Raw genomic sequence first — 14,903 nt, 5'->3', positions numbered from 1 at the left:
TGTTCTCAGCATGGACTCCTCTCCTGACTGTGATCACATCGGCAGCCCCGCGCTTCCATCCACTCAGACGGAGCCCAATTAATGAAAACAAAAGTGATACTTTGATGCGGAGCACTTGAGCTCCTCACATATGGTAATAGCGGAGTCCATGTATGCACAAGTGTAACCGTGAGATCACATTTAGACAAAGTTTCCACTGGACACAACATGAACAGTGGAATCTATCATAAACGCAAATTTAATTATGGTTTAACAGCGACAGCAAAGATGCATTTGCACTAATTTGTGAGTCAGTTTTCTGCTTATTCCCAATAAACACCTTCCTATAAATAGATCTTGTGCATAGCATGTGTGGTTTGTTTAACCAAAACTGTTGCTTTATTAGATATGAAACCAAACAGAACAATGCAACAGTGAACATGGCATTCCCCATGAATTATGCAACGCCCCTCGGGGCCAATCAGCTACAAACGCATCACCGTCGTCGCTCTGTAATTGTAGCGCCCAGTTTGTGCTTGCCAGAGATGGGTGAGAATGCACCGAAATGTATGACAAACATATGGCAGATGTGCCTCCTTTCATAAGCTTCTGGCTGGGTGCTCTGCCAAAAAAACTACAAACTGGCCTCTAACGAATCCAAGAAGAAGATGGATTCATTAAGACGTGGCCTGACCTCAGTCATGGCATATGTTTCAGATCAATAAAAATATGGCAGGCCCGAGGTCAAATTAGCCTCTTTGAGTAAGTTTTGTGGAGCCCTTCCAATGCTCACGGATGCACTGGACATTGAAATATATCCAGGAAATGCATCTAAATAAATCAGAAAATACTTTCACTCCTAATACATAATATTAAGTATTGAAATTTGGCCACTGAAAAGGATCATTTTATCCTAAAGTTGCATTATTAAACAGTAAGCTGATAAATAGCACTGGCACTTTTAGGGCTGCGCCGGCCCTTTAAGAAATCTCACCAAAACTGTGATCAGCGGCTGAATGTGAAGAGGGCATATTGACATTAATATTTCATCACTTTCATGAGTGTTTGTCATGTTGTTTCAAGAACATGACCTACATTCTAGTCAAATAGTGAAAGGCTATGACTAAATATTGTTAAAAATAGACACGTTTCATACGCTGCCGGTTGGCCTGGGCTTCAAAATGTGTCTTCACAAAGGCCTCGATGGCTTTTTTGTCGTGCAACGGTCGATTTAATCACATCATTAACTGTTATTTCATCTTAAAACGTCTTTATTGCACTTATTGGATGGAAGGAGGCTGTTGTCCTATGGATTTAATGAAGAGCGAGGCTGGAGACCACCTTTACATCTCCAGCTAAAAGACAGGAGCCCCTCCTTAATAGACCAATGGCTCTGCTGTGTGCTGTTCTCTCCCTTTTTACAGCAGATGTTATTGGCTTTTATCCTGCAGACTCACAACCTAGAAATCATAACTTATTACATTTAATTCAGCAGGAGGATTACAATGCATCTGAGTCGGGGCTATAATAATGCATTTTGGCATTTTAAGTACTATTGTCTTGGTGGAATTTTTGGGGCTGTGGCAGGTGAGGACCTTGGCATGACGTGGAGACGCTACCATGGTGGCCACACACATTTGTGCATGTGTGTGTGTGTGTGTGTGTGTGTGTGTGCATGCGTGTTTGTGTGACGAGGCAGGGAGGGTATGCGCAGCCAGAGGGCCAGATGGAGACAAATGGATGATCTTTCAAGACAACAGCCCTCCAATTAACACACAGACACACTCACAAATCACACACGCGCACCCCCCACACCCACGCACAGCGCACAAACACAGACACACTCTCTCACACCCCGACATCAGGCACATGTACACACACACATTCTCTCACACGCGAAGATGCACACACATAGTCATCAATATCCAAACACAGACATGCATAGAGAGGTGTAATAAAGGCACAACCCCCCCCCTCCAAATACAAATTGATTAACACACACACACACACAGAGGCAAAAACACACTAATGCTGCACCTTCTGAGGAGCAGACATCCCATCTGTAGCAATCTCTAATTCTATATGATTGCCGCCGCTCTAATCTGTGGAATAAATTCTTCAAATGTAGCCAATCAGCAGCCCGACATGTGAACATTTTGCTGTGGAATTATGGATTTCTTGGGAGAGGTACCTGCGGCTCAGCTGGGAATAACGATTTCGGATCGCCGCTTCCAGCGCAGATCTGGACAGGTTAGTGTTGCGTGTACTTACACGGCCCATCTTTAACCCCCCGCGCCTCATCCGTCTCCCTCCCCTCCCTTTCTCTGTTTTCTCCTCCCCCAGGCCGAGTTCAGCGTCCGCCTGAACCCGAGCAAAGATGGCATGACCAGGGAGAGGCTTAGTCTCACTCGCTACCCCGGCCTTTTCCCCCCACACACATTTAATAAAGTGACTTTTTCCTCGACCTGAGTGCTGTGTCGGCTCTTTCGCCGCATTCGCCGGGGCGAATTTACCTCCAGCAAGGCCCGGCGTCCCATAACACTGATACACACCGAAATACGTATAGGCACATGCACGTACACACACAGGGAAACACACACGGATGTACAAATTCTCAGGGTGGATACACCAATCAGCCTACGACTCTGTATCAGAGGCACACATCCACAGGCTTAGTTAGGATTAGACCACACACACACACACACACACACACACACACACACACACACACACAGAAACTTGCTTTCTTGTACACTCAGATACTATTTCTCTCATACACAGACACACACACACACACACACACACTGTTTCTCATTATCATGCATAGTGGTAGTGGTAGCATTGATTTCCACTCTGTCTTAAACTTAGCCCACACAAAACGTGTGTGTGTGTGTGTGTGTGAGAGAGTGAGAGGAAGAGAGTTTGTTTGTGAATGTGTGTGTGTGTGTGTGTGTGTGTGTGTGTGTGTGTGTGTGTGTGTGTGCAAGTGTGTGTGTGTGTGTGCGTGTGTGTGTGTGGTCAGCTTGGCAGAGCTTCTCCAGGCTGAGTGAAGATTATGGCTCAGAGATTTTTCACTTCTCTCTTTCTCTCTCTCTCTCTCTCTCTCTCTCACTCCTCTCTCTCTCTCTCTTTCCTGCTATTATTTCTTTTCTCTCCCCCTCTCTCTCCATTTCTCGCGCCTTCCGTCTCTTCACTGCTCTTCTCTCCATCAATCTCTGTCTTTCCTCACTAGCAAAAAGAAAAGTGCCGCTAAGGAATTTATAAGAGGCAACTAGAGAGAGAGGCAGAGAGCGAGCGGGCTGGGCAGAGAGAGATGAAGATGAAGAGGGGGTATAGAGAGAAAGAGGGATGAAGAAAGATAGAGAGAGTGTGTGTGAGAGAGAACTGGACAGTGTGTAAAAAGAAAATAAAAAGCAGGTAAGTAAATAACAAAACGCACAGGCAGGGAGGCTGATGTGAAGATGGATAGACAGATGAGATTTCGCTGGAGATCATTCTTGGGAAATTATTTTTGCAAAGCGCGAAGCGGTGAAAAATCGACAGGAACGGACTGATAAATGAAGCCGCTGTGTGAAAAAGCACATCGCCGCACACGAGCCGCCGCGGCTCTCTAAACAGCCAGCGTCTAGGCTTGAAGGCAGACGTGCAGCTCGAAGCTCGGATATATAGCACTCTCCTCCAAACGTCATCCAATTTATCCGCAGGGAGGCTGGTTAGCCAAGATCTCTCAGGCATTATAGCCATATTATAGGACGCCTTAACTGTTGGCACCGCTCCATTCTAATTAACTACCTCGCAGTGTACATCGAACCCCTCCGACATTTACTTAATGGTTTACAGCGACGCATGAGCAGTCCAATGCTGCAATTAGCAGGCTTTACTGACCTCCTCGCAGGCAATACCTGCAGCATCGTTATCGAAAGCCTAAACTTCTAAACATTAAACCGCGTGCCTCGACACTTCAGGCAATACATTTTGGAGCGAGACAATACATCACTATCTGAAAGTCAACTTGGAGTGCCAGTCGAGGCCTTTGCTCTAAACAGTGAATATAATATTTGTGGTAAAATGTAGCATCTGCAGCCTATATGAGGCGGGGCATTCATCCAGCTTTATTGTTTACAGTCTTTCAGGAGATCATGATGAAGTGTTGAGTTATCGTGATGCAGAATTCTGTTGTCTAAATTAAAGATAAAAAGTCAGTAATCCCTGAAATACTGATAGTTCAATGCAATCAACACAACTTTACTATTTTGCATGGCTTTGCATGTTTCTGTATGTCGTTAGGGCTGTGATTCTATAAAAAGTGAATTAACTCTATAAAGCCTGAACTATGAATGAATTGGCAGAAAATTCCAATTTTTTGAAATTGAACCCTTTATTTAGTCCTATAATAAAATATATATTAAAAAACAAAATTCAAAAAATATGTTATGACACAACCTTTCTGGTGTATGATATATGATGTGTACTTGAAGTGCCAATGGTGTGGTCCAGGGTGAACAGGGGAAGTGTTCAAAGGTATACACAGGGGCGCCGCCAGGGATTTTGGGCCCCATGAAAAGAAATCTTATTGGGCCCCTGTATAGCCGGCCTATTAAAAATTTTGATCCTGTTTTATATATAAGTATGCATTTTAATGATATTTTTGACCATCATTCCCATATTTGTGAAAAAAACAACATGACAGTTACTTGGTTACTGCTCACTGTCTCCCTTGTAGTCCCGCATGCAGGTCTAATTTATCTCCAAAACTGTAGACTCACAGGGGGTGGCATTGGATTTGGGGTGAAAAAATACATATATGAGGCTATATGGTCATTGCAATTTAATCTTCTAATTTCCAGAAAATATAAACATTTCTCTGATTGTACTGAGAGCAGTCACTCAGTCTGCATGCACCAGAAATGTTCTACTCTGTTCCTACTGCAAAGCAGGGGGGTGAAAGTCACATTTAGCCAGTGACAGACAGAATAATAAGAATCACTTCACTGTCATGGTTAACAACAAAGTGAAGTAATAAAGTAATGATGCCCTCTTAACCGGGTGGGGAAGTGAACCCGTAGTCTCCAGCATGGCAGACTACGGGAGAGATAGATGGCAGACTATCCGCTCTGCCATTGGGGCTTGTGTACTTGAAATGTAGTTGGGCGGATACTCCATGCATGTTGATAACTTCGGAAAAACCACAAAGTCAGATCGGCTTGAAAAGCTAGCGCCGCTGCAGGACCAAACCATTTCATGCAGATAAGGGGGGGTTGCTTTGTGGTCAATGGGGATTTTTAACTTTTACTGCCAAAAACAAGTAAAAACAAAGAGATCATAATGATAGTACTATTCCTGAAATATATATAGGCTATATTTATTCAATGATGGTTTAATAATTTTATATTAGTTTTTACCTATTTTTTGGGGCCCCTGTCAGGCAAGGGCCCTTGGAATTGTCCTAACTTTTCCCCCATTTACGGCGCCCCTGGGTATACAACAGTATTTTGGTCAAGTATTGATTAAACTGAAAACGAAAAATGGAATTGAAAATGTGTATCATATATGATGCAAATGGCTTTATAGGGTTAACAAATGAATCAGTGATTAGGCACACAAAATATCAGTTTTGATCTCAAACTTGAGTTCAGGGCTAAATATGATGGACATTATATGTATACCTAAAATGTAGCATTACAAAAAATAAAAATGGTTGTCTTTGAGGCTCAATAACTTTCATTTTTTGACATCACACAACCATAAACAATTTCTCAAATAAGAACTACCTTCATTCTTATAACAAGGTGGGAATGAGAGTTCATCACACTCTGTGATCGAATGATTTTTTTTTCCCCCAAAGGCTCATAGAGAGCAGGGGAAAAAACTCCTTTATGGTGTCAGCCCCGGTAACCTGGAACAATTTGCAAAATGACCTGAAAATGAAGACCATCATTCCACTGACTGAGTTTAAAGCTGTGGTTACAGATATGGCTGCGACACCAATTGAACTGTTTTTGCTCTCTGTGAACTGCCTCAGCGTTAATGTTTTTTTTTTTTTTTTTTTTTTTTGTGGTTTTAAGGCTATTAAGGCCCTCATGCCTTGTCTTATGTTCTGTGCTGCTCTGCTGTGTTGGCCAGGACTCTCTTCAAACAGATTTTAAATCTCAAGTGACTCCCCTGGTTCAATACAGCTTAAAACAAATTAGATTGAAGTGTCGAGTGTTGTACCATTCATTTCCAGCCGCATCCAAATTTTTAGCATCACTGTAACAATAGGAAAACATATCCGACAGTGTAAATAAAAGCCTATAATGTCGCCACTGTGCTTACTGCTTAGTTTGGCAAAACAGCGATAACGTTTTTACTATTTTAAGAAAATTCCAACAATCACATATTGTTTGAAAGGTTAAAGATGTCTTCTACAAGATTCTGTTAAAATCTATACTGGATAAATATTTTTGGTGCAATATGCTTTGTTTGGAGTGCAACACCGACTGCTATTAGTCACTGACAATGCTAAGGAAATCAACTTGACCTTTTCAGAGCACCTCCCAATATTTCCTGCTCAGTTTCCCAGTTTTTAGTAGGGGGGAAGGTAAACCACTGAGTCCAATTCCCTCTCTTGGCCCTACAGCTTCACCCTACCCCTCCATTTCGCAGGATCCCGAGTAGTGAAAGGTGTCCAGGTTCCTTCGGAGATCAAAGAGTGGTGGTCATCTAGCCCTCCAGATGGCCTCCCAAACGGAGCATTCCCAAAACGGAGAGGCAGGACAAATGCGGAAGAAGTGCCAGAAAAGAAGTCCGTATACAGAACACATATTCAAAAAAAAAAAAAAATTACCATGCAAAGACTATAAAATCTGTCAGGATAGCCAGGTTTAATGTGGATGCATTGAAATATGTAATTGGTTCTTTACGACAAAAATTGCCATTCACAGTGTCAATAGAACATCAGTTAAATGGCGATTTGTGGGTGACCATGCAGCATTTCCATCTTATTTGCATGTCCTTCCAATGAAGTTTGGAAATTTCCATCCGGCAGTGAATTTTGTGCACCTTGCTCCTCTGATGTCAGCACAGAGTAATGTGAGTTTCTATCCAGGAACGCTGTCCCTTCCTGTTTTGTGTTTTGGACAACATGAGAGGATAAAGCATGATACTTGACTGATGGCTGTGATAACCCATAGGAAACTTATTCATGTAAATGAAAGAATGAGGAAAATATGCCTTTATGAACAAAAGGAGCCTGGTAATGAAGCACTGCGGTGCTGTTTTGTCTGATTTGTCTTACTGCTCCGTTCTGAAGGGCCGCTATAAAGTCGAGGGGGTAGGGCCAAGGGAGGGGAGCTGGCATCGGCCCAAAATGTAAGCTGGTCTGGAAATTGCATAACATCGTGATCCACATGAAAGCAACAACGGAACAGCCACATTAACAATATTTTAAACCCATCATGTTACAAATAAATATGTGTTTCATTGACTAACTGTGGATTAAAACACAAAGGCATGCTGCATTTTAGGGTAATACTTTTGCTAAACGAAATCCCCCTGCGTCTTGCTGTTGTCAGCCATGCGCTTTTTTTGTTTTCCTTCTTTTGTGTGCTTAAAGTACTGAAGGAAAATGAGCAGCTCCAGCAAGTTAAAAAAAAAAAAAAAAAAAAAAAAAAAAGCAAACAAAAAAATGCTGGCTCAATTGAGATAGTTGTTTCATTTCATTTGAAATGAATTGCAAAAAAAAAAAAAAAAAAAAGTAACACATTCACACATTCATTTTCGCTGGCCTAATTTCATTTTAAAGCAACACGAGAGTTACACATGTATATGTAATATGCATATATTTGCAAACAGGACGCAGGCTGCCGTGAACCGATAATTTGCTGCGTGCTGCAGGTTTCGCTGACATTTTATCGCGAGCTGTTTTCGCCTCAACTCGCTTTTCATCCAGGTATTTATTAGAGATGTGTTTATTTGCTTATGCATCAAGATCTCACATGCTGCTTTCGTGTCTTTTCATACACAGACTCTGCGTGTGGCTGCCCCCTGCATGAGGAAATTATATATTCCGAGTATAATGGAATTGAACTGACAAATGCAATGTACAACCTTGCTGCCCCCCCCCCCCCCCCCACCCCCCCAGCCTCTATCTTTCTTGTCTCCTGTCCTCGCTGTTCATGACTGATTTTTTTCCCTCTCACCCAACCCCTATACATCTCTTTTTATTCTCTCCTTTCCCCCCTTCTTCCCATCCCCTGTGCGTCTTCTGTTTTCGATCTTCTCTCACTCTTCCCTCCTTCTCTCTCCCTTCTTCTCATCTGTCTTTCTGCCTCTCTCCTTTTCTCTCTACTCCCATTTCTCTGCCCTCCTCATATCTATCTCTCTCTCTGTCAGGGGTAGAGGAGGCAGAGTATCATTTAGAGAAGACAGCTTTCCCAGACACGCCGATACACACACACACACACACACACACACACACACACACGCACACAAGTCAGCTTTGCTATCTATTGTCTCCCAGTGTGTCTTGGTGTTTGCTGGGCAGCTGCTAAACTAGATGTTATAAGGTGCAACTGGTACTCTATTTGGGCAACAAGGGGAGAGAGAGAAAGAGCGAGAGAGGTGAAAAGAGAGAAATAGAATAGAGAGAGAGAGGAAAAGGGAGTGACAGAGAGAGAGGGGAGGGGGGGGAAGAGGTGGATAGAAAGCGGAGGGGTGGATAGAACAGGAACAAAACATAGGAAAAAAGCAAGGCGGGGGGGAAAAAGCAATCCTGTTGGCGCTGATAGATTTCTGGGAGAACAATGTTATCTCTGTCTCTCTCTCCACACACACACACACACACAGGTACACACACTCGCAGACGCGCACACACACACACACACACACACAGATGCACATGCACAAAGCCCGACGCAGACACACACTGTGTAATAGAAAGAACTAACAAATCTTTGTGTAGGTGTACATGTATCTATAGCCTTTATTTTACAACCAAGAGACGCGGTAAAGTTGTTGGCGCGCTCACAAAAGAAGTCGAACTCGGCCCAGAATAGAAACCCCGTCGAACGCGTCGCCGCATACAAATGTGTGTGCACTCGCCGTGGCTTCTTATTGTGCGTTTATTTACTTTCCTCGCCACTGGGGGCGCATGGAGATTAAAAAGGTGACAACGACCAGGAGGAACTGGAAACAGCAATGACAATAACTCAGAGGGAAGCAACAATGGCCGCGGTGAAGGATCGACAAAGGCAACTGAGGGAATGTGAGCGTTAGTCGTGCAGATATCCTTTTATAAACTTAGAAAACCAAGCCTGAGTACACTTACGCACTTTTTGCGCAGAGATGTAAACAAAGGCAACGATCAGGAAGAGGAAACGGAGATGATTTCCAACAACCAATCACGTGACATTTTAGGCCAATTGCAGCAGCGGCCTGTGTGTGACCAATTTGCCCAGCATGCCTGTACACGCCGTGGAGGCTGAGGCCAATGCAGCGCTTAGGTTTGTTGTTGGTTTTTTTTTTTTTTTTTTTTTTTTTTTTTTCCCCTGCAAACGTGCCCTTTCGTCTGTAACAACCTGCTGAAATTAGTTTTTGCAGCAACTGTGGCCTTTCCACAAACATATATACAAGAAACACATTAACACCTACACAGCCAGGCACACACAGAAGGACACAAGTGCACACGCTTGTTCACACACACACACATGCACGCGCACACGCACACACACACACACATAGCCGTAGACTCAGCTTCTATGTGAGGCCAATTCATTTTGCCACAAGTGGTCCCAGATTGGATCTGGTCAGAGTCCCATTACTGCTCACCTTGGCTGACCTTATGCACCCGCCACCCCCACCCCTCCCAACTCCAGCACACACACACACACACACACACTCACACACACACACACTTGCAAATGCACATATGCACACAGACAAATGTTCTCTCAAGATGATATAGAGGCGCATGACAGCAGACTCGCATATAAAATAAGCACACGCGCTCACAGAGAGGTGCAGATTCAGGTGCACCGAAGCAAGCACACACACTCACACACTCACACACAAAGATACACCCACACAGTGTTATTGATTGCGTGTAACGTTATCTAGACGGGATCATTTCTATTGATTTAGAAAGAGGGGTCACTCTGATCAATGCTATCTGCTTGTCTGCTGTGTCATTAGAGCAGGGCCTGAGTGCCAAAATATCTGACTATCTTCCTTTCTTCTCAGGGAGGCCACTAAGTAGTGGGAGGATTACTCATTTGATCTCAGGTATCAGCAGGACCCAATACTGCCGACATGCCCCGGGGCAAGGGCACCTATATCACAGGTGTATGTTGTCCAATCTGCTTCAAGGACTTGTGGTGAAAGTTTGCTAAAAAAAAAAAAAAAAACTATCTAACAACTGTGATACAACACAACTGACAGCAGCTTGCAATGTATCATTATGGTGGTGTGCATCTCTGTAAAAATTAAAACCTAGACTCGGGCTGCCACCTGAAAGTCCACGATTCAAGCCATCCATCACAAAATCCATTATCCCTGCAGTCAAGTGAGACATTTGAGCCAGTCAAGCATGTCTTATTTCTGAAGACAGCCAATGTGCATAGCAATGCCACACTAAAACAGATCAGATGCAGCCTATTTTTGTGGAGAGACACCTCTATGATCTCAGTGACAAATAGCGACGTGTGGTCACACACAGAGCGAGATATGCACAGTGTTCCCTGAAGTATTCCTCCAGTGTTTCTGTAGTCATGCTGTAGCGTCACTGCTGCTGAAAATTAAAAAAAAAAAAAAAAATCCTGAGGAAACATTCGTGAAAGGTCTGTGAATTTGGGTTCTGTTTAGGTCTAAGCGGCTTAATAATTGAATTGCTTACCATTTTCCTAATGTTTACAAAATGAAGAAGTGAATTAAAAGAGCTTCATTTGGCCAGAAATACGTGGCTGCTGTCTCATTACTCTTTCTCATTACTCTGACAAAGCCACACGGTAATTCAAACTGGCCAGCAATTAAAATCTTTATGCAGCTATCTTAATGAATTTTACAGGTTTTAAATCCTCAAATATGTTTGTATTAGTCTGTTGCATTTCATTATGACCGATTATAATTGCTTTGATTATTATGAACATGGTCAATCAGCACTGACGTTTGTGCCCATGCATTTTCTGATTAGCAGAAAGAGTACAAATTGAAAACTTAAACATATAAAACAACAAATAGCTGAATTTTTGTGTGGCTGACAGCCCTACTACACATATGGCTTCGTGTAGATAGAAAGATAGATAGATAGATAGATACTTTATTCATCCCGCAGGAAATTCGCAGTTTTTCAGCAGTATCCACAGATTACAGATTAAATAAATCAATAAAAAAGATAAAAAAATAAAGATCTAAGTACAATAGAATAAGATCTGAGTACAACCCAGTGTGCAAAAAGCAATGTGCAACAAAAAAAAACGTGTGCATGGGTGTATAAAATGTGCATAGAGGTAGGTCAATGTGCAAATTTAGAAGAAATATACAGTATACTGTGCAAATTTAGAAGAAATATACAGTATACAGAAGAAATATACAGTATACACTAGCCTAATGGTCGCTGCACACCAGACATGATATCACGGAGCAAACAGTTCCTCCATCTATCTCTGGGGAGTGATTGTGTATGCATGGCAAGACAGGATGGGTGGCAACGCGAAACCAGACCTGCGTTGTAATGAGTGAAATGAAAACATTAACGATATCCAAAGAGCACGGCGGGCTAGCTACAGCAGAAGAACCAGTGTTCATGCTCTTCCGGTCATTAAGTCTCTGTTCCTGCTTTCTCTTTTAAAGGGAAGGTAATCCATCATAGCCTCCTGGTGCATCCATGGTGCTGCTGGGAGGCGCCGACATATGGGCCTTCCAAAATTTCCCACTTGGTTTCCAGACTAACTTTTTTACAAGAAAGAGCCAAATCCACATCATGCTTTTTCTCCACATCTGCTCGCTTGTCTGTCTTCAAGGATTTGATTTCCGGACCAAACTGCACGCGATCGCAATGCTGTCTGACAACCAACTTTGAAGTCCCAGATGTTGGAGTCTCTCACCAGCATCAGAATGCATCAGAGGACGTGTAGACTTTCCAAATCAATACGGGCATTAAATTGAATTACCATAGCGATAAACTAACTCTTACAAAAACAAACCCGGGCAGGATGCTCGCTGTGATGAATCACCTATCTCGGGCAAGTTGCACGTTTCTGCAAGTGGATTTTTGTACCATAACAAAATGAATGGAGGCAAGCAGCTGCCTTGGAGGTAGAAAAAGAAAAAAACATTAGCACATCTAAACAAGCATGGTATGCTTTGGAAATGTTCATGTCAAGTGCAAGTGCAGTGCAGCACACGGGTTAACACCTGCAGAAAAACTGAAATTATGCTCTACTACAGCGAAGTTGGGCTTTCCTGAATTATTCATGAGGCTCATTCAGCTAATGAAGACTTTGACAGTGAAAATAAGGGAAGCGGCAGAGATTGTTGCCCTTTCTGGTGAGCTAGCTTAAAATATTTCAACGGCTCATGTTAACTCTGGTAAGTTAAAGGTGAATGAATATTTGTTTAAAATGGCAGAGCCTGCTACGATACATGCATTTTTTCTTTATTAATTTAGCAAATCAACTGAAAAATATCCTGTTGAGGAGTCTAAACCAAACAAAACCTAGAAAAGGCTTTTTTTTTTTTTTTTTTTTTTTTGAAAAGTAATTATGTATCAAAACAAAATTGCGAGTTCTGTTATTACTAACAACAGTGGTGAAATAACCCCGACTTTTCATTGTCTCAGGGACCCATTTTAACAATTGGTTTGTTTCTGTAAACAATCTAGTATATTTTTTTATGTACTAGAAGAATGCTTGACTTCTCAGGGTAAAAAAAAAAAAAAAAAATCTCTCAAAACTACATACAGCACCTTTAACCCTATAAAGCCTGAACTATGAAAGAATTGGCAGAAAATTCCAATTATTTGAAATTGAACCCTTTATTTAGTCCTATAACAAAATGTAAAAAAAAAAAAAAAAAAAAAAAAAAAAAAAAGATTTTTCAAAAAATGTGTTATTACATACGATTTTTCTGTTGTATCATATATGACAGTACTTGAAGTGCCAATGGTATGGTCCAGGGTGAACAGGGGAAGTGTCCAAAGGTATACAACAGTATTTTGGTCAAGTATTGATTAAACTGAAACGGAATGTGTTATTTGATAACGTGTATCATATATGATAAAAATGGCTTTATAGGGTTAAGTAATAAATAAGGCTAATCATAAAATTTATTTGTACAGCAGCTTGTTAAAAACAGTTTATCAAGCGCATTACAAGTCACCCTGCAAGCTTCCCCATCCCACCACATGCAAATACCGTGGCCCCTTCGCAAGCTACCCTTCAAGAGCACCGCATAATAAGATTACATTTTCCATACAAATGATTATGGATTTTATTTGGCTATAATGAAATGAATGATGTGATGAATGACAAAATATGGCTGCCCAGACAAACAACGCTGAACAAAAGCAGCGCTTGACCCAGGAACACACTGTGCAAAACATCTGCAAGCAGCAACTCCTGATGGAGCGAACTGATGCAAAGCCAAGTAACTAAGCCAAGTGTGTGTATCATGCGATCTGACTGCTGAGCCTGTCAGCTGTCCTTCCCAAGGAGCCATTCACTCCCAATCACTTCGCTCTTTTATATTTTGAAAAAAGATAAAATGTTCAATTTCGTTAGGAATGTTCAGATTCCTCTATGCACAGTTTAAAAAAATGTCTTTTTGTGTGTGTGTAGTGACATGCAGTAATGTGAGCTGAGTAAAGCCACTGTTTTCCATCATATTTGTATGGAGGGAACTGCTGCTGTCAGAGAAAAAAAAAACAGCTACAACTTGTGAAATGTAGTAATTCCAGATGCTGTTTTTCAAAGGCTGTTTATTCAGCGTTGACCGTCGATCTTATTTGAATATTAATTTCAATACCCACTGCTTCTGCATGCCAAAGCAGGCTAACCTGAAAAAACAACAGGGTCAGAGCGGCTTTTTGCCACTCACAGCTGATGGGTCTCACATTAAAATGCTACATAGTATGCACATCCGCTGGGAAAATCATTTTGTCACTAGCAATTTACCATTTACCAATTACAAGCAATTTAAAATTTAACACCTATTATAACACAGATGACTCTACTTGTTAAAAATGTTAGCGGTTTGGGAAGCAATGTCATAAAATACGCTTTTTAACTGCAATATTATTCCACTGAGAGTGTCGTGTGTCAAAGTGAAGTGTGGGACCCCATGTGTTCATGCCTAGGTGTGTGTGCATGCATGCACATGTGTGTGTGTGTGTGTGTGTGTTCGTCCCCTGGGCTGTTTTGACTGACCAGATGTGTCCCTTTCGCTCATCATTTTTTGCACCACTGCTCCTTAGCCTTCATGGAACACATACACGCAGTCACTCGGACTCTCTCTGTCCTCCACACACACACACACACACACACACACACACACACACACACAGGTTTGCACTACCAGAATAAAAGCTGTCAAAAGTTGTCACCTCTAATCCTAAGTCTGGCTGTCCTATGACTCCAATATTTGACAAAACATAAACATAGCAAACCGTAATATTATCCTTATGGGACGTCTGCAGGTTCAACAGAATTTCATTCATTCATTCATTCATTCATTCAGTTTACAGCAGCTACATACACAATGAGAGTAATTAGTCAGGTTTCTGTTCTCCACATAGTAATCAGATATTGCTGCAGTCATTTCAGCCTGATTACCCAGTTTTAGGGAGCTTGTTTGGTATCCGAGGGCCGCGCGTCAGTCCCTGACCCCAAGGTGCCTCCCGCTAAAACGTCCCCCTGAGAACCAGCAAAACTGTTGGAGGATTTATCTCCCCT

At 42.1% G+C, this 14,903-nt stretch overlaps 1 protein-coding gene across 1 annotated transcript in view; it reads right to left on the bottom strand.

Annotated features, from left to right (window-relative positions):
- The window catches only part of LOC115372868 (uncharacterized), a 47,298-nt gene that overhangs the window by 20,457 nt on the left and 11,938 nt on the right, over window positions 1-14,903 (bottom strand). The window lies entirely within an intron of this gene.

This window comes from Myripristis murdjan, chromosome 15, assembly GCF_902150065.1.
Source record: "Myripristis murdjan chromosome 15, fMyrMur1.1, whole genome shotgun sequence".
Lineage (NCBI taxonomy): Eukaryota > Metazoa > Chordata > Actinopteri > Holocentriformes > Holocentridae > Myripristis > Myripristis murdjan.
The sequence above is the reverse complement of the archived record's forward strand: the minus strand, read 5'-3'. Positions and strand labels throughout refer to the sequence as shown.